The 21,049-nt window shown below is 45.1% G+C and overlaps 1 protein-coding gene across 1 annotated transcript in view; it reads left to right on the top strand.

Moving 5' to 3' along the window:
* REPS1 (RALBP1 associated Eps domain containing 1) overlaps window positions 1-21,049 on the top strand; it is a 294,751-nt gene that overhangs the window by 195,808 nt on the left and 77,894 nt on the right.

Genomic DNA, 21,049 nt, shown 5'->3' with positions numbered 1-21,049 from the left:
GATAGCAGCCTTAAGAAAGCATATCGCTAGTGTGGAAACGGGCCTCAAGGAACAAGCGGAAAAGTACCTTATGGATAAGATAGAAGACCTAGGAAACTATAGTCGGCACTCCAGTTTGCAGATCTGTGGACTTCAGGAAGTGCCTAAGTATGTGGACTTTGAGAAGGTAGTTCAGAGCATTGCTGCCGCTATGTTGTTAGATGACTGTGCGCCGATTGAACCAATGACAGTTTGGAGAGAGCCCATCGAGTGTTGGGGACCCGGAGACAAACTGTGCCTAAGGATACTGTGGCATGCTTTATGGACTATAAAGTAAAGGAATCTCTATTGGCTAAGGCAAGAGCTTTGACATCCTCTGAGTGGGACTCTTATAAAATCGATATTGATCAAGATCTGTCTACTACAGCGTTGAAATGTATGAATGAATTGTGGCCCCTAACAACACCTGTGGAAAGTTGTGATATGCTACAAGTGGCAGCACCCCTTTGCATTGATGTTTTATAAGGATGGTAAACTGCAGTGCAGTTGCTCCTTGGATGAAGCACAGGAGCTACCCCCCCCCCCCCCCCCCCCCCCCCACTGTGGAGGTGGCAGCACAGGAGCAACCTACTCATAATGGACGTAACGCTCTGGAGCGCCCTAGATGGCACAGGGCAAAGGCTGTTTACAGTAGCAGCTCTCTGAGAAAAGGCTGCTGTCTTAGAAATTGGAGACCTGAGTTGGGAGGACTGGTGATTGTTTTGCTATCCTACTCTACTGCACAGACTAGATTAGTGTGGGAGGTTTGCTTGAAGATGATTGTTGGTGTCCGGGATGGATTGTGAGAGCCATCAATGGAGCTGAGTTTTCTAACTGGTGCAAGGCTCACTTCCCTCTTGTCTTGGCGTGCCGACATTAGTTTATTTAATTAATTTATTTATTTGTTGTATTTGTATCCCACATTTTCCCACCTATTTGCAGTCTCAATGTGGCTTACATTGTTCCGTTATGGCGATCGCCATTTCCGGAGTGAGAGATACAAGTGGTATTACATTAAAGATCATGATTGACATAGTAGATTAAGCAGTCAAGTAAAAGAGTACATATTCAGAATGAGGGATAAAGTGGTATTGCGTTAGAGTTCATTCGTGGTAGAGTAGATCTTGGTAGTCAAGTATAGAGAGTTAGGTTTTATCCAGCTCTGGCTTGAGGTTCGTTGTCTGGTATTAGGATGGATCAGTGTGGTATGCCTTGTTGAACAGGCTGGTCTTCAGTGATCTCCAAAAGTAGTTAGGTCGTGCATTATTTTCACAGTGAGTGGTAATGCATTATTATTATTATTATTTATGCACATTTATACCCCACTTTTTTCCATATGTATGCAGACTCAAAGTGGCTTACAAGGTACTGATAAGGCTATCGCCAGACCAGTGGTTAAACAATTACAATTACGTGAAATAGGACAGAAGGAGCAGGATAAGAAGGAAAAGGGTAAGAGAGACTAAAAAAAGGTCTATGGACATGTTATTAAGAAAGACTGTAGGTAGCATTCCAAAGCTGCGTGCTTATGTAGGAGAAGCTGGACGCATATGTTGATTTATATTTTAGTCCTTTGCAGCCGGAGTAGTGGAGGTTCAGGAATGTGCGTACTGATCTTTTAGTGTTCCTGGGTGGTAAGTCTATGAGTTCAGACATGTAGGCCGGGGCTTCGTCGTAAATTATTTTATGGACCAGAGTGCAGATTTTGAATGTAATACGTTCTTTAAGTGGGAGCTAGTGTAGTTTTTCTCTTAGGGGTTTGGTACTTTTGTATTTCGTTTTTCCAAATATGAGTCTGGCTGCTGTATTTTGTGCTGTTTGGAGCTTAATGATTTGTTCTTTGCATCCGGCATAGATTGCATTGCAGTAATCTAGGTGACTTAGCACCATTGATTGTACCAGGCTACGAAATATTTCCCTTGGGAAGAAAGGTTTTACTCTTTTCAGTTTCCACATTGAATGGAACATTTTCTTTGTTGTATTTTTTGCATTGTTTTCTAGTGTGAGATTTCAGTCAATTGTGACTCCAAGTATTTTCAGGCTATCTGAAACAGGAAGGGTATAGTTTGGGGTGTTTATAATGGCAGGTTAACATGTCTTAAATGTTTAAGAGGGGAGGCTTGGGGTGGGGAGGGGAGTATATGGGCATGCAGGGGTGCAATTAATATGCCAAAGTATCAGCCTGCCTGTCTGACATTGCTCCCTGGATGTCTCAGCGCCATCTGAAAGTAAACATGACCAAGACTGAGCTTCTCACCTTTCCCCCTAAACCAATCTCTCCTCCTCCCCCATTCTCTATTTCTGTGGATAACACTATCATCCTTCCTATCTCATCAGCTCGTAACCTTGGGGTCATCTTCGACTCCTCCCTCTCCTTCTCTGCACGTATTCAGCAGATTGCTAAAACCTGTCGTTTCTTTCTCTATAATATCACCAAAATTCGCCCTTTCCTTTCTGAGCACACTACCAGAACCCTTAGCCACACTCTTATCACCTCTCGCTTAGGCTATTGCAACTTGCTTCTCACAGGTCTCCCACTTAGCTATCTCTCTCCTCTTCAATCTGTTCAAAAATCTGCTGCATGACTAATTTTCCACCTGTGTCGTTATGCTCATATTAGCCCTCTTCTCAAGTCACTTCACTGGCTTCCTATCCATTTCCACATACAGTTCAAACTCCTCTTATAGACCTATAAGTGCATTCACTCTGCAGCTCCTCAGTACCTCTCTACTCTCATCTCTTCCTACATTCCTCCCCAGGAACTCCATTCACTGGGTAAATCTCTCTTATCTGCACCATTCTCCTCCACTGCTAACTCCAGACTCCGTTCCTGTTATCTTGTCGCACCATATGCCTGGAATAGACTTCCTGAGCCGGTATGTCAAGCTCCATCTCTGGCCGTCTTCAAATCTAAGCTAAAAGCCCATCTTTTTGATGCTGCTTTTAACTCCTAACCCTTAGTCATTTGTTCAGAACCCTTATTTTATCATCCTCACTTTAATAGTCCCTTATCTCTTGTTTGTTCTGTTTGTCTGTCCTAATTAGATTGTAAGCTCTGTCGAGCAGGGACTGTCTCTTCATGTTCAAGTGAACAGCGCTGCGTATGTCTAGTAGCGCTTTAGAAATGATAAGTAGTAGTAGTATGCAAATTATATTATCTTGTGATTGCAGTGAGTGGGGAGGGGTTTGCCTGTCTCTTTGGACCAATAGCAGGCAATCTGGCCCATTATGCAATTCATACGGGATTGCACGTCAGCTTTACATGTGTGACCTTGAATGTCCGTGGTTTGAATACTGCTGTTAAATTCAAAATGCTGTTTGAAGAATTGTTCCACCTGCATGCAGACCTGGCCTTCATCCAGGAAACACGTTTTAAATCTAGACACGAATGCCTGGTGGTACGTAAGAAATACCCCACAATAGCGTTTGCTTCTAATAGCTCTCAGAATAAAACCAGTGGAGTTTTGATAGCGCTCTGGCAAATTAGGCAGGTACTCCCAGGGAAAGGGAAATGGGACTTGATATACCACCTTTCTGTGGTTTGTGCAACTACATTCAAAGCGGTTTACATAGTGTATACAGGTACTTATTTGTACCTGGGGCAATGGAGGGTTAAGAGACTTGCCCAGAGTCACAAGGAGCTGCAGTGGGAATCAAATCCAGTTGCCTAGGACCAAAGTCTGCTGCACTGACCACTAGGCTACTCCTCCACTCCAGATAAGAATGGCCGCTATCTCTTGCTTAAATTAAAGCTGGGAGACACGCTGTGTACTTTGATATGTGTTTATGCTCCTAATGAGGATCAGGATGCGTTTCTTGATGGTGTGGGCCATTTTCTGCAACATCATAGGGAGGAACGCCTTCTTTTGGAGGGAGATTTTAATGTTAAACTTCACCCACATCTTTATAATATGGCACAGTGGATGTTCTATGCTTAGCAGGATAGGGCGCAGTTTAAAGGCTTTATGACACACTGGAGCATCTCTGATCTCTGGAGATGTAAAACTAATTCTGAGAGAGATGCCTGTTTTCCCCCATTGCATCAGTCGTACTCCCGTATAGACGTAGTTGGTTGATGGGGACATTGTAAACTTGACGCAGATTATCTATACAACCCCGCACCTGGTCTGATCATGTGCCAGTGCTTGTAGCTATAACAGCGGGCGAGCAGTTAGGTCACCAGTATTGGTGTAGGATGGATGCTTTATTACTGCCCCCCCCCCCCCCCCAAAAAAAAATGTGATGTTGGAAAGAGATCTCCAAGAATATATAGAACTAAATGATAGAGAGGATAGATTTACTAATATTGTGGGAGAGTCTCAAGGGGGCAGTTATAGCCTTGCAGGCCCATCTTAAGCACCATTTAGCTCAGGAGTTTTCCCTTCATAACCAGATTAAAAGGGACACATCTGACCTATCAGAGCACTTACATGTTCTGTGCCTGGCATTTAATGAGTTACAAATGGCTGAAATATCGGATGGGCTCTGAAGAGTTCAGCGAGAGCAATTTGAATTTTGAAACCATGCTAGTAGATTGTTGGATCACAGACTCAAAAAAAACAAGCCCAACACAATATCTTTTCTATTACAGATGAAAAGGGGGAGATGTGCACCACGACTGAACAAGATATAGGCTGAGTTCTCTCGATTTTATGATACTCTTTACAGACCGGATCATGTACCTAGCCAGGCTGATATATTGGCTTATCTAGAGGCGATAAGCCTTCCTAAATTGATACCTGGGGAGGCAGAACAGTTATCCAGACTGGTGAAGGAGGAGAATCACTGAGCTATTAAAAACCTCTCTCACAACAAGGCCCCAGGATTAGATGAGTTTACTAACAAGTTTTATAAAACCAAGGGTAGGATCTTGGCTTCCTTACTGCTGCGAGTCTTTGTTGCATTTGATGAGGCCACAGACTTACTGTGCATCTCATGGCAGTAATGGTCCTACTGAAGCTGTGAAGGAAGCCATCTTGCTGTGGGTCTTATAGGCCAATTTCATTGCTTAATACTGATTACAAAATGTTTGCAAAAGTTATGGCTCACAGGCTTCAAAAGGTTCTGCCTAAGTTGATCCATGAGATTCAAGTGGGATTCATCTTGGGCAGGCAAACATTTGATAATAGGTGTTTTCTCCATTTGATTCAGCAGGCCCAGATGGACTGTACACCCATGTTGTTGCTGTCAATGATGCTGATAAAGCTTTTGACAGGGTGCATTGGCCCTTCATGTTTTCAGTGTTGGAAAAAATGGGTATAGTGGGTCGATACTTTTCCTGGGTACGCAAGTTTAAAGATTAATGGCTCTTTTACTAAACCTTTTGAAGTACATCGTGGCATGCGCCAGGGCTGCGCAGTATCTCCACAGCTTTTTGCTATTTCAGTTGAACCCTTGGTCCAAAGGATAAAGAGCTGATACGGGGGTTAGGGGAATGCCCAGTGGCCCTTATGAGCACAAGATCATATTATTTGTTTTTTTTTGTTTTTATTGCATTTTAATTATTAACATAAACTTCAATAACCATAGCTCTTACATACGCCTTCAGCTATAACATCAAAACAGTTGAAAATGAACCAACCCAGTTTACCCCCACCCCCACCCATCCCTCCCGCACTATGGTTGTGATAATAGCACTTCTCTCACATGTTCATATGGTTGCCATATTTTCTGGAACAACTTAATATGTCCTTTTCTCATAGCCTTCAGTTTAGACATCTGATAGATATAGTCCAATTTGCGAGTTACCAGTTGCATGCCTGGCATTTCAACCTGTTTCCAAGCCTTTGCTAGCATAACTTTAGCTGCCACGAAACATTGAACCACCAGTTTATGCCAATGAACCCGGACTTTCGAGGGCCGGAGGTGTAGTAGACAATATTCTGCCCGGCAAGGGTATTCCCCCTGTACCATTGTATGGACCATCTCCAGCACTTGTGCCCAGTACACCTGGACCTTTGGACACTCCCACCATATGTGCATGAATGTCCCTCTTGCCCCACACTCTCGCCAACATTCTGCTGACACCTGTGTATATATCTTCTGAAGTTTATCCGGTGTATAATACCACCAATACAATATTTTGTACCCATTTTCAATTAAAGGTTGTGCAATTGATGGTTTCAACAGATATCTATACACACTCAGCCAACACTCTGATGAGTAATTTGTGTGAAGCACTGATTCCCACCTCCTCACATAGTAGTCCTGGGGAGTTGAGAGCAAAAGCAGCGCCCTGTAAAGCCGAGTCACGCTGACCCTGCCCCCCCCCTTTATCGCTCTTTCCAGCACTGTTTCAGCCAAGTGAAGCTCCTCCCCCACTCGCCAGCGCACATAATTTCTCAGGCAGTGATAATATACCAAATCCTTTTCCTCTAATCCATATTCTTCTTGCTGCTCCCTAAAGTCCCTTACTTCCCCCTTGTCCCAGATCTGGCCCAACTTATATAGCCCCTTCCTAGCCCACCACTGATATACTATCTCTGATCCTCCCAATGGGAACCCCGGAGCTCCACAAATAGCCATATGTAGGAAATATTTTCTATCCGGGAATACTCGTTTACGTATCTGGAGCCAGGTGTAAAGCAAGTGACTCATCCCCACCGGGACCCGCCTGGCAGCCGCCAAAGGTTCACTCCCTGGGGACCATAATACATCTCCCAAATAGCGGGTACCCATCCATGCTCTCTCCCAATGTAGCCACTTCTTATTATTCTCGGGATACCATTCTGCTAGAACCCTCAATTGCACTGCCTGGTAATATAGGTAGAAGTTTGGGGCGCCCATGCCTCCCTTGGATGGCATCTGGAACATCATCGATCTGCGTACCCTCGGAAGCCTCTTCCACCAAATGTAAGCAAACAGTTTCCTGTTCAGTTGCTGAAAAAAGGTGCGGGGGATTGGAATCGGTAGGGCCAAGAACAAATACAGTAATTTTGGCAGTATCATCATTTTTATTGCATGGACTCTCCCCAGCCATGATATAGTCAGGCCCTCCCACCTATCCAACTCTTCAAACAACTCCTTTATCTTCTTAGGATAGTTCGCTTGGAACATGGTTTCTATTTGATTGGTAACTTGGATTCCTAAGTATCTGATAGATTTCTCTGTCTTCTGTATCTGCCCAGCCTCCTGTGGAGATGCCGTGAGGTTCAATATTTCTGATTTATTTGCATTAATTTTAAAGCCTGATATAAAGATATTATTTGTTGATGACATTCTCCTTACTCTAACGGGTTCAACGCCGTCCCTTCAGCAGGTCACTGCGGTGCTAACACATGGAGAGGTGTCTGGCTTCAAAGTTAATATGAATAAATCGGAGATCCTGAACCGTAACATAATGGAACTGGAGGTAACTTGGTTGAAGCAAAGCTTTTTGTTCCCCTTGGCGCAGAAGTCTATTAAATATCTTGGAGTCCATATTACTGCCACTTTACAGGGGTTTGTACCAAGCGAATTTTCCCACTAAGCTTCAGGAGTTAATAGACAGATGAGATAGGTCACATTCAGGCAGTAAAAATGATGATCGGGTGGGTAGAACCATACTTCTTAAGCCAGTACTTAAGAGGGGTATGGGTGTCCCAAGTTTTGTGCTTTACTATCAGGCAGCTCAGTTATGGGTCCTGGCAGAGTGGATCTCTGGTACTAAAAAAAAAAAAAAAAAGCATATGATAGGAGCCGGCCTGGATAGATACGTTCCTGATATGGGTAATACCCTGCAGTGGTGTGCTGGAGCCGGCTTGCACCGGCTCGCAAGAGCCGCTTGTTAACTTTGCTCGGCTCTTGCGAGCCGGTTGTTGAAACCCACGAGCCGGCTCTCCTCCCTCCCTCTTCCCTCACATCATCGACCTGACAAATTCTTCGGGCAGGCAGGCTTGCCATTTTGAAGCGCAAACCGGCAGCGCCAGCGGGGGACTGAGTCAGTGCTTGCAGCGGGCAGGCAAGTCTGCCTGCCCCGAAGAATTAAAGGAGTCAGATCGGTGACGGGAGGGAGGAGAATTCTATTAACAACTCGGGAGGGGGTGGCAGGGGAGAGAACTAGGGAGTCACTGGGCATGGGTGGATCATGGAGGGGAGAGAAGGGTCGTCGCTGGGCATGGGTGGATCATGGAGAGGAGAGAAGGGTCGTCGCTGGGTATGGGTGGATGGAGGGCAGGGGAGAGGAGGGTCACTGCTGGATTGGGTGGATAGAGGGCAGGGGAAAGGAGGGTCACTGGGTATGGGTGCATGCAGGGCAGGGGAGAGAAGGGTCGCTGGGTATATAGGTGCATGCAGGGCAGGGGAGAGGAGGGTCACCGGACATGGGTGGATGGGAGGGCAGGGGAGAGAAGGGTCACTGGGTATGGGTGCATGGAGGGCAGGGGAGGGTCGCTGGGTGCATACAGGGCAGGGGGAGAGAAGGGTCGCTGGACATGGGTGGATGGAGGGCAGGGGAGAGGAGGGTGGCTGGACATGGGTGGGTGGAGGGCAGGGGAGAGGAGGGTCGCTGGACATGGGTGGATGGAGGGCAGGGGAGAGGAGGGGAGAGAGAAGAAATGCTGGACATGGATGGAGGGGAGGAAAGAGTGAGGAAGGAGATGAGATGAGGGAAGAGAGGAGAAAAACTGCATATGGATGAAGAAAATAGGCAGAAGTTGAGGACCAGAAATGAAGAAGAAAGGAAAAAAATAAATGGAAAGGAAGCCCTGGAAACGGAGTTAAGAGGACAGATAGCAGCAGAATCGGATACTGGGCCAGCATGATCAGAAAAACAGTCACCAGACAACAAAGGTAGAAAAAAAATCATTTTATTTTCATTATAGTGTTTGGAATATGTTCACTTTGAGAATCGGGTGCTCAACATTAAAAGTTTATATTTATTTACTTATTTATGGCATTTTATCCCACATTAAACATGAATTAGATTGGAACCTGGGATCATTTAATTTTTTTTTTCCTGGAGAGAGTTATGCATTGCTGCGCCCCCCCCCCCCGGCTATAGCCAGCTCTGCAATTTTGGGGCGGCGCAGAGGTGGACGGGGGGGGGGGGGGGCGCAGAGGTGGACCGGGGAGAGAGCCTGTTGCTAAAAATTTACCACTGATACCCTGGCTGTCAAAGAAAGACCTTTTGGCACTAAATCAGAAGGTACCATTGGGTATAGGTCATTCCCTGGCTACTTGGTGCGTGATTCGTACTAAACCTTATTTATATTTATAGGACTTCATTGCTTTTCTCCATTTAAGTTTGACGGCCATGGGAGGGTCATGTGTGGATCGGGGACGTTCCCACAATTTATGTGCGATGTTATAGAATAAGGGGGATCTGTGCCTAATTTAGATGTAAGGATTTACACCAGGCACAGATCCCACCCAGCGCTATGCTCTATTCTATAAACAGCACCTAACTTTTAGCGCTGTTTATAAAATAGCACTTAGTGCGGTTCTTTTAGCTGCCATTTAAAGAATTGTTCCTAAGTTTTCTTTAGCTGCCATATTAATGTATTGTCTTCGTATTTTTTCCATAGACCTCACACACAGGGCGGGCAGTTTTGTAGCTTAGGCGCTCATCTTTACATGCACTATATATGCGCAAATGTTTAGTATAATAGCATTTATGCGTGTCAGGGCACCTAAGTGCAATTCTGCAAATACCTGCTTAATTTACATGGCATGTTTTTGGAAGGGGGCTTACACAGAGGCGGGTGGGTGGGGTTGCCTCTTACCAAGGTAAGTTAACAGAACACTCTTAATACATGTGTCCCCTGCCACACTTAGGTGGCAGACTTACATCAGCTCTGTGGCTGTCATAAGTGTGAGTACCTAAATGTGAGGTACATTAATACCTTGTTACTTTAGTAGCCTATAATAGAAGTTAGGCACCTACTTTTTTTTTAAGTGAATAGGCCTGCTTACCCTCAAGTGCCTAATTTGGTTGCACCTTGTATTGAACTCTATATTGAATCTCTTCTTGCAACTATATATTCAGTAGGGCCGTACATCGATAAAAAGGTTTAACCACATGATTGATCGCCACTCAAATTTTTAATCGTGCGATTAATCGCATAAAGTGTCCCCCTCATATTTTCACCTGTATAGTGCAAAATATAGACTGCAGATGTAAATTCTCAAGACAGACATATTGTTCTTAAACAAAGGCATTTTTCTTACCTTTGCTGCCCGGTGATTTTATTTTTCTAATCATCTTATTCTTTGTCTCTGATTCTGTTCCTCTGTCTATGCTGTGAACTCTGTTTTCAGGGCCTCCTCTCTCCTCAGTATTTCTTTTCTCTCCTCCTCTCTTCACTTCTTCCTCTATATACATTTTTCACATTCAAACTTTCTGCTGTTTTTCTTCCTCCTTATATCTGTCATGTTTCTTCCCTTGCCTTCCCCTTCATGCACGGGCACCATCTCATCTCCTCTTTCCTTCAGTTTGTCCTCCTCTCCCTTCCGTGGGCACCATCTCCGATCTCTCCTTCCCTTCGTGGACACCATCTCCTCTCTTCTCTGTTTCCCTTCCTCTCTGTGGGCACCATCTCCCTTCCCTCCCTCTCTATGGGCACCATCTCCCTTCCCTTCCCATGCCCTGTCCTCTGTGGGCACCATCTCATTTCCACATACAATCCAGTGAGGAGACAGGATACTTTGATCTGAATTTCCTCCCCTTCCCCTGACTGACATATTTTCCTCTCCTTCCACTTCCCCTCTTCTCCCCGGGTGCTCCTGCTTTTTTTTCTTTCCAACCACCCTGCGTTTTCTCCTACCCCCCCCCCCCCCCCCCCCCCGGCAGCCTTTTCTTTCCTACCACCCTGTGACTCTCTCCCAGAGGCTTCCTCCCTCCTGCATGCGGGGGGGGAGGGGGGGGGGAGGCTGCAAGGGTAGGGGGGTAGGACTGAACAAGCTGCAGGAGCACCGGGGAGGGAGGGGGGCAGCGGTAGGAGAGAAAAATATGCTGGTAGGAGGAAGATTCTGGGAGAGGACGAAAGCGAGAAAGCTAGTTAGTGGAACCAGGAGCAAGCAGCTTGGTGCGATTAATGTACTAATGCTGGACATTTTAAGAAGTTTCTGAAGGCTCGCTTATTTGTTCAGGCCTTTTAATATCTTGTGGCAAGACTTTTTAAAGTGTCTGGTTGGTTGGGAAACAGTAGGTATTGTCATTTGTGTTATATGTGAATTTGTGAATGTTACATTGTTAGCCGCTTAGGTTTAGGTAGGATATTAATTTTATAAATAATGTGTTAAAATTATTAACACCAGTAAACATGTTAAAATGTGTTAAATGTACAGCCCTAATATTTAGTCAGCTTAAACCCAAGTATTCCACTACCAGAGAAGACTCCAAACTCTTACGGCAAATGTTCTCTTTAATACGGTGGATCACAAAATAAGGAAAAACACACTTACAGTAAGATGTGATGGAATAAGGGTACTGTCATTACAGTTTGAGTCCGTTCTGTGACCAACTCTTCTGATAGAAACTGAGAGGGGGCTGGGCAGGGTAACAGGTAAATACTTAAGAGGTGAAAAATTACCTTGAAATGCTAAGGCTTGAGAAACAAGCAGTGGGATTACTGCCTTAACCTAGAGAGATTCTAGTCTCTCAACAAACTGGCCCCTAACAGCTGCCTTCCTTTTCTTCAAGAGAGCTACACAGGCAGGCAGACAGGTATTCTGTGGGTGGGGGGAAATTTGCTCATCCCAGCATGCATAGAAGCACAACCAAGCAACCAGAAAGGTTTCCATAAGGCTTTAGGAACAGAGTACCGGACATACCAAGTCACACACATTTAGCGTGTGACACATGCAGTCGGGCCCCTTCTCCAGCTCACACACTTAGGGGGCCTGATCTCATGCATTGGTGTCGCCACCCACAATCCCATACCTCTCCTTCTTTTAAAAGTTCTTTTTGCCACGATCTGTACAATGCCGGCACTTTTAGCAATAGCAGGCTGCTTCAGCCAAACCCGAGGGCCTTCCTGCAGCTGTGTCCCACCCTTGTTGAAGGAAGGCCACTACTCAGCAATAGCTGTTTCTGCCACGGAGGTTTAATAGACAGGAGACCAAGTGACATCTACACATTGAAACCAATTAGGTCTGTCTCAGTTTCACCTTCCCCGCACAGCTGTCATCCATTACACTCAAAACAAAACAAAGCAGACCTGTGAGCTGCTGCATCCACTTTGTCGTTCTTTATTGTTGGTAGCATTTTTATTTAATCTCACTTATATTTTCAAACATGCCAGCTTGTACAGCATATAGATGTACAGAGAGGAAGAATAATAATGGAATAACATAATTTGTTATAAATTGTAATCAGTGTGTCATTTGGAGGGCCTGGTTATAGGGATACCCTGTATTTGTGAAGAGATTTTTTTTTCTCTTGGTAATTGGGTGCTGAACATTGAGTTTCCATCTTTCTTATTACTGTGGTTTTCTTCCTTAAATGTTTTAGCTAGTCAAAAATTCTGTTTTCAGAACTAGTAAATTGTTTCAGATAGTAGTCCTAGACCCAGGGATGTTTTCCTTCTTGAAATTTATTCTCTCCTGGAACATGCTCATTTAGTAGAGCCCACATGGATAAATTTTACAGCTTAGAAAAACCTTCTGGAAGTTTTAAAAGACCCTACGTTGCATACTTGCGTGGTCCTGCCTTGTCATTTTGCAGGACCTCATCAGTCTGTTTTCCCAAGAACTGGTAAGATATATCTGCTTTCCTGAAGAGGACAAGCAAACCTTCATATTCTCACAGCTGAGAGCTTGGTGTGGACGCTGACTAGCGGTATTAACAGGGAACTTTCTAGTAGCATCCCGCTGCTTATGCACTGGTGCCTTCCTGCCTGATGTGCAGGTTTTCGATCCCCTCAAATCATTCTTTCCTTTAATTTACCCATTTTTCAGTTACCCTTTTAATTTCTTTTAGTTTTTTGGCCCTTAAAGTTTCCTTTTATTTTTTCTTGTTGCTAGGCCTTTTTAGGCTGGAGCTCTGACCTCGTTTTGAACATTGCCCCTTTTTTCCGGTTCAAAATTGAGGAGTTTAATTTGCCTACAATCCTTTTCTTGATGTCTAAAAAAGACCCCCCCAGTGGCTTCAAAAGGTGCACACAGTGTAACTGGGTGATTTTGATGACTGATCCGCACAACTGGGTCATTGGGTGCCTTGGACTTAACCATGAGCCTAACTCTTGTTCTCTCTGTTTGCAAATGCAGCTGAGGACACAAAGGGTGCAGCAGATTCAACAGAAGCCTTTAGGTTCCTCGAAGGCCAATATATTGACCTCAGTGGCTGCTATGATTTTCAGCATCCAGCATCGAGGAGGTCTCCACCACCCTCGACATCAGGCACTGAGAGTAGACTCCAAGACCAGTCAGCATCGAACCCGACATTGTCCTTGTTGGCGCTGAAGGACTGTGATGCTGTCCATTGGGGGAAGACCAAGAAGCATAAGCATCGGAATCCTTCTGAACCTTCCCCTCCACCAGAAAGGAGACTTTCTACTACTACTACTACTTATCATTTCTAAAGCGCTACTTTCTCCACTGGAGAGTCTATTCTTTACCTCCTTTGTCTGGGAAATGGCTGCGGCTATTCCCTTCCCTATGGAGGTTGAGGATGACCCCAAGGCTGAGATGCTCGAGGTCCTGGATTATCCTTCTCTGCCTAGAGAGGCTGCAACTGCTCCTTTGCATAATATAGTGAAGGAAGTCCTTATGCGAAACTGGTCCTTCCCTCTGTTTAATCCCATGATCCTGAAAAGAACTGAATCCCAATATCAGATTCACGGGGAGCCTGGATTGGTGAAGTCTCAGCTACCTCAAAATTCCATGGTGGTGGACTCCGCTCTCAAAAGAGCCAAGAGTACTAGGGACTATGCCTCGGCGCCCCCAGACAGAGAATCTAGAACCTTGGACTCTTTTGGGAGGAAGGCGTATCAGGCCGCTATGCTCACTGCCAAAATCCAAACATACCAGCTCTTTACGAGCATCCACTTGCGGAAGTCAGTGAGGCAATTGTCTAGCTTGTTTGATGCACTCCCTCCGGAGCAAGCCGAGCCTTTTCGCCAGGTGGTCAGGCAGCAGAAGGCGTGTCGAAAATTCCTGGCCAGGGGTACATTCGACACTTTTGATGTAGTATCCAGGATTGCTGCCCAAGGTAGTGATGCGCAGACTCTCATGGCTGCATGTCTCTGACCTGGATCATTCGGTCCAGCAGCAGATGGCGCATGTTCCTTGCCCAGGGGATAACCTTTTTGGTGAGAAAGTAGAGGATCTAGTTGACCAGCTGAAGAAGCACAATGATGCTATGGATTCTCTCTCCTGCCAGGCGTCTTCTGCTACTGCCGCCTCATCTAGGAGGTTTTTTTGGAGGGAAGAGGGGTGCTCCCTATTTCTATGCTAGGCGGTAGATACAGTCCTGCTTCTTGGCAGCCTACCCAGGCTCAGTCCCAGCGCGCTCGTTCTCATCAGCAGCGTGCGCCTAAGGCCACTGCGGCTCCCCAGCAAAATCAAGGGACTGGCTTTTGACTGGTTCCAGTTCAGCATAGCCTTAGTAAACGTGTCTGTACTGGACAACTTGCCGGTTATGGGGAGGTTAGTGTTTTTTCACCAAAGGTGATCTCTTATAACCTCCGACCGGTGGGTTCTTCAAATTGTCCGGTTAGGATACACCCTCAATCTGGAATCCAAGCCTCCAAATTGCCCACCGGTAGCTCAGTCCTACAGCTCCCAGCACAGGCAAGTACTTGCAGAGGAACTCTCCACCCTTCTACAGGCCCAAGCGGCCGAACCCATTCCACAAGGGGAAGATGGGCTGGGATTCGATTCCAGGTACTTCCTTGTGCAAAAGAAAACAGGGGGGATGCGTCCCATCCTAGACCTAAGGGCCCTGAACAAATTTGTAGTCCAAGAAAAGTTCAGGAAGGTTTCCCTGGGCACCCTTCTTCCTATCATTCAGGAGAATGATTGGCTATGCTCTTTGGACTTAAAGGATGCTTACACCCACATCTCGATACTTCCAGCTCATAGGAAGTATCTTCGATTTCGGCTAGGAACACAGCATTTTCAGTACCGTGTACTGCCTTTTGGCCTAGCTGTAGTCGCAACGTCGCTACGCAGACTGGGCGTGCATGTGTTTCCTTATCTCAACGATTGGCTGGTGAAGAGCACCTCGAAGGAGGGTGCTCTGGAGTTCATGCGAATGACTATTCGTGTGCTAGAGCTACTGGGATTCGTCATACATTATCCCAAGTCCTATCTCACCCCAGTCCAAAAATTGGAATTCATTGGAGCCCTGTTGAACACTCAGACAGCTCGAGCTTATCTTCCCCAGGCAAGGGCGGACAACCTTCTCTCCATGGTGTCCATGATTCGAGTGTCTCAGCAGGTCACGGCTCAGCAGATGTAAAACTTCTGGAACACATGGCCTCCACAGTTCATGTAATCCCCATGGCACATGTACCTATGAGATCAGCTCAATGGATTCTAGCTTCCCAGCGGTTTCAAGCTGCGGGGGATCTAGATGATGTAGTCCAACTGTCCACCAGCTTTCAGAATTCTCTTCAGTGGTGGACGACGATTCGATCCAATTTGACCATTCCAAGTTCCTCAGCCACAGAAAGTGCTGACGATGGATGCATCTCTCCTGGGGTGGGGAGCTCATGTGGATGGGCTCCATACTCAGGGAGCTTAGTCCTTTCAGGAAAAACGTCTGCAGATCAACCTCCTGGAATTAAGAGCGATCTGGAACTCTCTAAAGGCTTTCAGAGATCGGCTGTCCAACCAAGTAATCTTAATTCAGACAGACAGTCAGGTTGCCATGTATTACACCAACAAGCAGGGGGGCACCGGATCTCGCCCTCTGTGTCAGGAGGCCATACAGATGTTGCTTTGGGCTCGCCGTCATGGCATGTTTCTCCAAGCCACTTATCTGGCATGCGTAAACAACAGTCTGGCCAACAGGCTGAGCAGGATAATGCAACCTCACGAGTGATCACTGAACACGGGTGTAGTCTGCAAGATCTTCTGAGCGTGGGGCACCTCCTCGGTGGATCTTTTTGCCACTCAGATCAATCACAAGGTCCCTCAGTTCTGTTCCAGACTTCAGGCCCATGACAGACTAGCGTCAGATGCCTTTCTCCTACATTGGGGGACAGGCCTTCTCTATGTGTATCCTCCCTTACCTCTAGTAGGGAAGACTTTGCTGAAACTCAAGCAAAACTGCGGAACCATGATCCTGATTGCACCCTTTTGGCTGCGTCAGATCTGGTTCCCTCTTCTTCTGGAGTTGTCCTCCGAAGAACCGTGGAGATTGGACTGTTTTCCAACCCTCATCACTCAGAACAAGGGGTCACTTCTACATCCCAACCTCCAGTCTCTGGCTCTCACGGCCTGGATGTTGAGAGCTTAGAATTCGCCTCCTTGGGTCTTTCAGAGAGTGTCTCCCGAGTCTTGCTTGCTTCCAGGAAAGACTCCACGAAGAGGTGTTACTCTTTCAAATGGAGGAAGTTTACCATCTGGTGTGACAGCAAGGCCCTAGATCCTCTTTCTTGTCCTACGCAGACCCTGCTTGAATACCTTCTGCACTTATCAGAGTCTGGTCTCAAGACTAACTCCGTAAAGGTTCACCTTAGTGTGATTAGTGTAGAGGATAAGCCGTGTAGAGGATAAGCCTATCTCTGGACAACCTTTAGTTCGCGTCATGAGAGGTTTGCTTTTGTCAAAGCCCCCTGTCAAAATCCACCAGTGTCATGGGATCTCAACATCGTACTCACCCAGCTGATGAAAGCTCCTTTTGAGCCACTGAATTCCTGCCATCTGAAGTACTTGACCTGGAAGGTCGTTTTCTTGGTGGCTGTTACTTCAGCTCGTAAAGTCAGTGAGCTTCAGACCTTGGTAGTGCATGCACCTTATATCAAGTTTCATCACAACAGAGTAGTCCTCTGCACGCACCCTAAGTTCCTGCCAAAGGTGGTGTCGAAGTTCCATCTTAGCCCGTCAATTGTCTTGCCAACATTGTTTCCCCATCCTCATACCCGCCCTGGCGAAAGCAGTTTGCACACCTTGGACTGCAAGAGAGTATTGGCCTTTTACATGTAGTGGACGAAGCCCTTTAGACAGTCTGCCCAGTTGTTTGTTTCTTTTGATCCCAACAGGAGGGGAGTCGCCATCGGAAAATGCACAATCTCTAATTGGCTAGCATATTGCATTTCCTTCACTTACGGCCAAGCTGGGCTGACTCTGGAGGGCCATGTCACGGCTCACAATGTTAGAGCCATGGCTGCGTTGCGAGGCCCAGTTGACCAATGTTCATTGTTTTGAGTAAGTCTGGTTGCTAGGGAACAAGCAGGTATTCTCAAAGGACAGCAGGCAGATCTCACAAACCCGCCCACCTCCCCTTTGTAGTTGTTGTTTGTTTATTATTTGCTTTTTGATTAAACTGAGCGGGAACACTCACGCGACGGGTGGGAAGTTGTCCGCGCATGCGCAGTTCGCGCACCAGAAGGCTCTGGCAAAGCTTTTTTGATTTTGCTCTAAAATAATTTGCCGTTTCCTGGGCCGCCCTGGACGCTGACCCACATGTGAGAATCAGCCTGCTGTCCTCGGAGAATACCTGCTACAGGTATGTATCTTCGCTATTCAGAGGCATAGCCGCCTCCTCCCCAGACAGACTCAGCAGTGAAACCTGGGATCGATTTGACTGGCTCCATGAGAACATAACGTGCTTGACAGCCTTCTTGTAGGAGAGATGCTAAGGTTTTATATAAACCATTGGCTTCTTATAACCTCCAGCTGTTTGGGTTTTAGAGATTGTGTGGCATTGATATTCTACCATATTGCTAACTGAGGGCACCTTGGTCAAACTCATAGCACCAAGGAACTTACCAAAGAAGTATTTTCTTTCCTAGAGACAAATACAGTTAAACTTGTTCTATCAGGGGAAAGAGGTCACAAGAAAAATATGAGGGTTCTGTCCCATCCTAGACCTAAGGGGCTTGAAAAGTTTTTTGGGGGGGTTGAGAAAAGTCAAGGCAGTGTCCCTGGGCACTATCTCCTGTAAATTTGATCATATAACCCCACTTTTAGGTCAGGAGCACTGGCTCCCAGTCGCTCATCGGATCACATATAAAATTTTGGTTCCAACTCATAAGATTCGTGATCCTGAACAACCACTATACCTCTCGCGATTCCTGACTCCTTTCATTCCTATGCGATGTCTTTGGTCTTCACAGCAAAACTGCTTACTGGTACCCTCTTTTCATTTTATTAGACCAGATACTATCTGTTCCCGGATTTTCAGTGTAACAGCTCCCACTCTATGGAATTCCCTACTCCTATCCCTTAGATTAGAGCCCTCTCATTCACTTTTCAAATCAGTCTTAAAAACATTCTTATTTTGGGATGCTTTTCACATCTGAACTGGAATATCCTTATGCAGAAAGTTCCTCTCTTTCGCGCCCCCTAGGGTTGGCAGTTATCACCAGCAGTCTGTCTGTTGTATCCTCCCCCTCTATGCTCTCAGCCGCTTTTCTGTTCTAGTCTCGCCTTCTCCTATTGACATTTGTAGTTCCTTTCATTTTCTTTGATTTTATTGTATTGTGAACCACCCAGATGGTATTTCTTAGGGCAATATTTCAAGAATAAATAAAACTTGAAACTTGTTTGTTCTAAAAGGAGATTGGTTGTGTTCTCTTGACAGAAGCCTATACCAACATAGAGATACATCTCGATTTTGTAATAGGAAAACACCACTACCAGTATCACTTCCTACCTTTTGGCCATGCATCAATTTTATACAAAGTCTAGCTGTGAAAGCTGCACATCTGCATAAACTTGAGTGAGCATGTCTTTCCATCTATCTGATGAGTGGTGAGTGAAGAGCCCATCTTAGAAAGTAGCTCAAAAGCCCAAGCACATAATCCTACAAGTGATGGATTCAATAGGTTTTATCATAAGCTTACACAAAAGTTTGTTACCTCAATTAGAATTTATTGGAGATCTGCTGGATACAACTCGGACAATGGATTTTCTTCCATGAATGGATCACCACCTGAGCATCTGCAATACGTACAATTTTATTGAATCAGCAGATGTTAGTATGGGGTATGGTGGTGTTATTAGGCCACATGGCCTTGACAGTACACATAATTCTCTTGATATTTCTCAGAATGAAACCGCTCCAGTGGACAATACAACCTAAGTGGACTCGGGACCTCAGATTGCAAGATGTAGTCTGCATTACTAAACCTCTCAGGATCTCTGTCCTGGTGGATGAATCAAGCCAATCTGATGAAGGGTATCACTTTCAAATACTTCTTGTACAAATCAACCTTGCCACAGATGCATCCAGACTGGGCTGTGGCGCCCACACAGATGGGTTTCACAGTAAGGGCCTTTGGTCCGTCAGGAAAATCTTCATCAAACAAACCGCCTGGAGTTAAGGTCTATATGGAATTATATAATTGTTTTCAGAGACTGGTTGGCCAGCAAAATAATTAATGTCTAGGCTGACAACCAAGTATCCAAGGAGGGACAGGGTTTTGCCTTCTATGTCTGAAGCATGTTAAAATGTGAAACTGGGCCATCTTGCAACTTTTCTGACAGGGGAAGACAAAGTAAGCCGTGTATTCCAACCCCTTGAGGGATTGCAAAGATCTATGAATGATCTAAATTAATTGCAACAATTCTGAAATTCTTACTCCGTTAATATGATTGCCATGATATTCTTATGCACCTTATCTGTTATCTATATTCTGACTTTCTTATTCCATCAATGTGATTGTTGTTGTATTATATTGTAAGCCACATTGAGCCTGCAAATAGGTGGGAAAATGTGGGATATAAATGCAGCAAATAAATAAATCTATTAGCATTACCTAAAAACAGAAAATTACTCCAGTTCTGATCCAAAGTAGGAATTCAGTACAGCATTTTGAGAATAAAGGGCAAGCTATTACATCTTCTATAGAGGGAGAGGGCTGAGTATATGAAAAAAAGAGAGAAAGCTTTACAAGATTATATGAAGAGTAGTCAAGACCATAGAGAGGTGGATGTTAGAAAGAGATCAGATGTTTGGGATAAATTCTTAGAAATTCAGATTGAGGACTTATGGTGTATCTTAGATAAAAAGGTGGCTATTGTTCCAGCTTGGTTGCTAAAGGAGACAAAGTAGGCATAAGCCACTCTACTGACAGATTTTATGAATTCTTGTTTCTGAGGGGTTATAGTTCCAACTACCTTGAAGAAGGCAGTAATTACTAATACTGAAGGATGTTACACAGACCACTTTTCAGGCAGAAAACTTTAGGCTAATTAATTAACTCCCTTCTTATTGGTAAGGTTTTCAAACAAGTAGTCCCTCTGAGTTTGAAAACGTACTTGGAGGCAGCCCTGGGACTAGTTGGTTTTCCTGTGTGTGTTGGGATAGAACTAGTCCTCGTCAGATTGGTAGATAAAGATAGGTTTGGACTGTGGTCTTGAAAGTTTGATCATTCTTTGGATGTACGAGCTGCCTTTGAAACATTAAACCATCTGTTTTATCCTAGGACCGGTGCATTGTTCGAACCCAGCTAACGAAAGCGCTTTTCAAATCACAAGAGCTTTGTGATTTGAGGTACTTGACCCTTTAAGGTCTTATTTATGGTTGTGGTCACTTCAACATGCAGCATTAGTGAGCTGTATTTGGGGAGGAAACTTAACTGAAGCCACTTGCCTCGTGGTAGTGGAATATGAAAACTGCCCTTAACAGTACTGTTCCATCCTAACCTATATTTTCTCCCATTCCTACTTTCATTCTATCCATTTCTTTTTGATTTGTTATTTGTAAATAGGCACTATATCAAATTTAAATTAGGGTGGTTCTATTCACTTATCCAAAGTTCCCGCCAAAGATGTTTTCACTTTAATCATCCTTAAAACATTTTTCATTAGTCCACATACCCAGAGTGATGAGCACATCTTTAACACATTAGGTTGCATAAGAGCCTTAGCCTTCTATTTGGAGTAGAAAATCTGTCCAACCTTTTGAGTTTTAAATTCCAATCAACCTTGGACTGCTGTT

The sequence above is a fragment of the Microcaecilia unicolor genome, chromosome 3, assembly GCF_901765095.1.
Source record: "Microcaecilia unicolor chromosome 3, aMicUni1.1, whole genome shotgun sequence".
NCBI classification, from domain to species: domain Eukaryota; kingdom Metazoa; phylum Chordata; class Amphibia; order Gymnophiona; family Siphonopidae; genus Microcaecilia; species Microcaecilia unicolor.
Note: the sequence above shows the minus strand (reverse complement) of the source record. Positions and strands in the feature narration are given on the sequence as shown.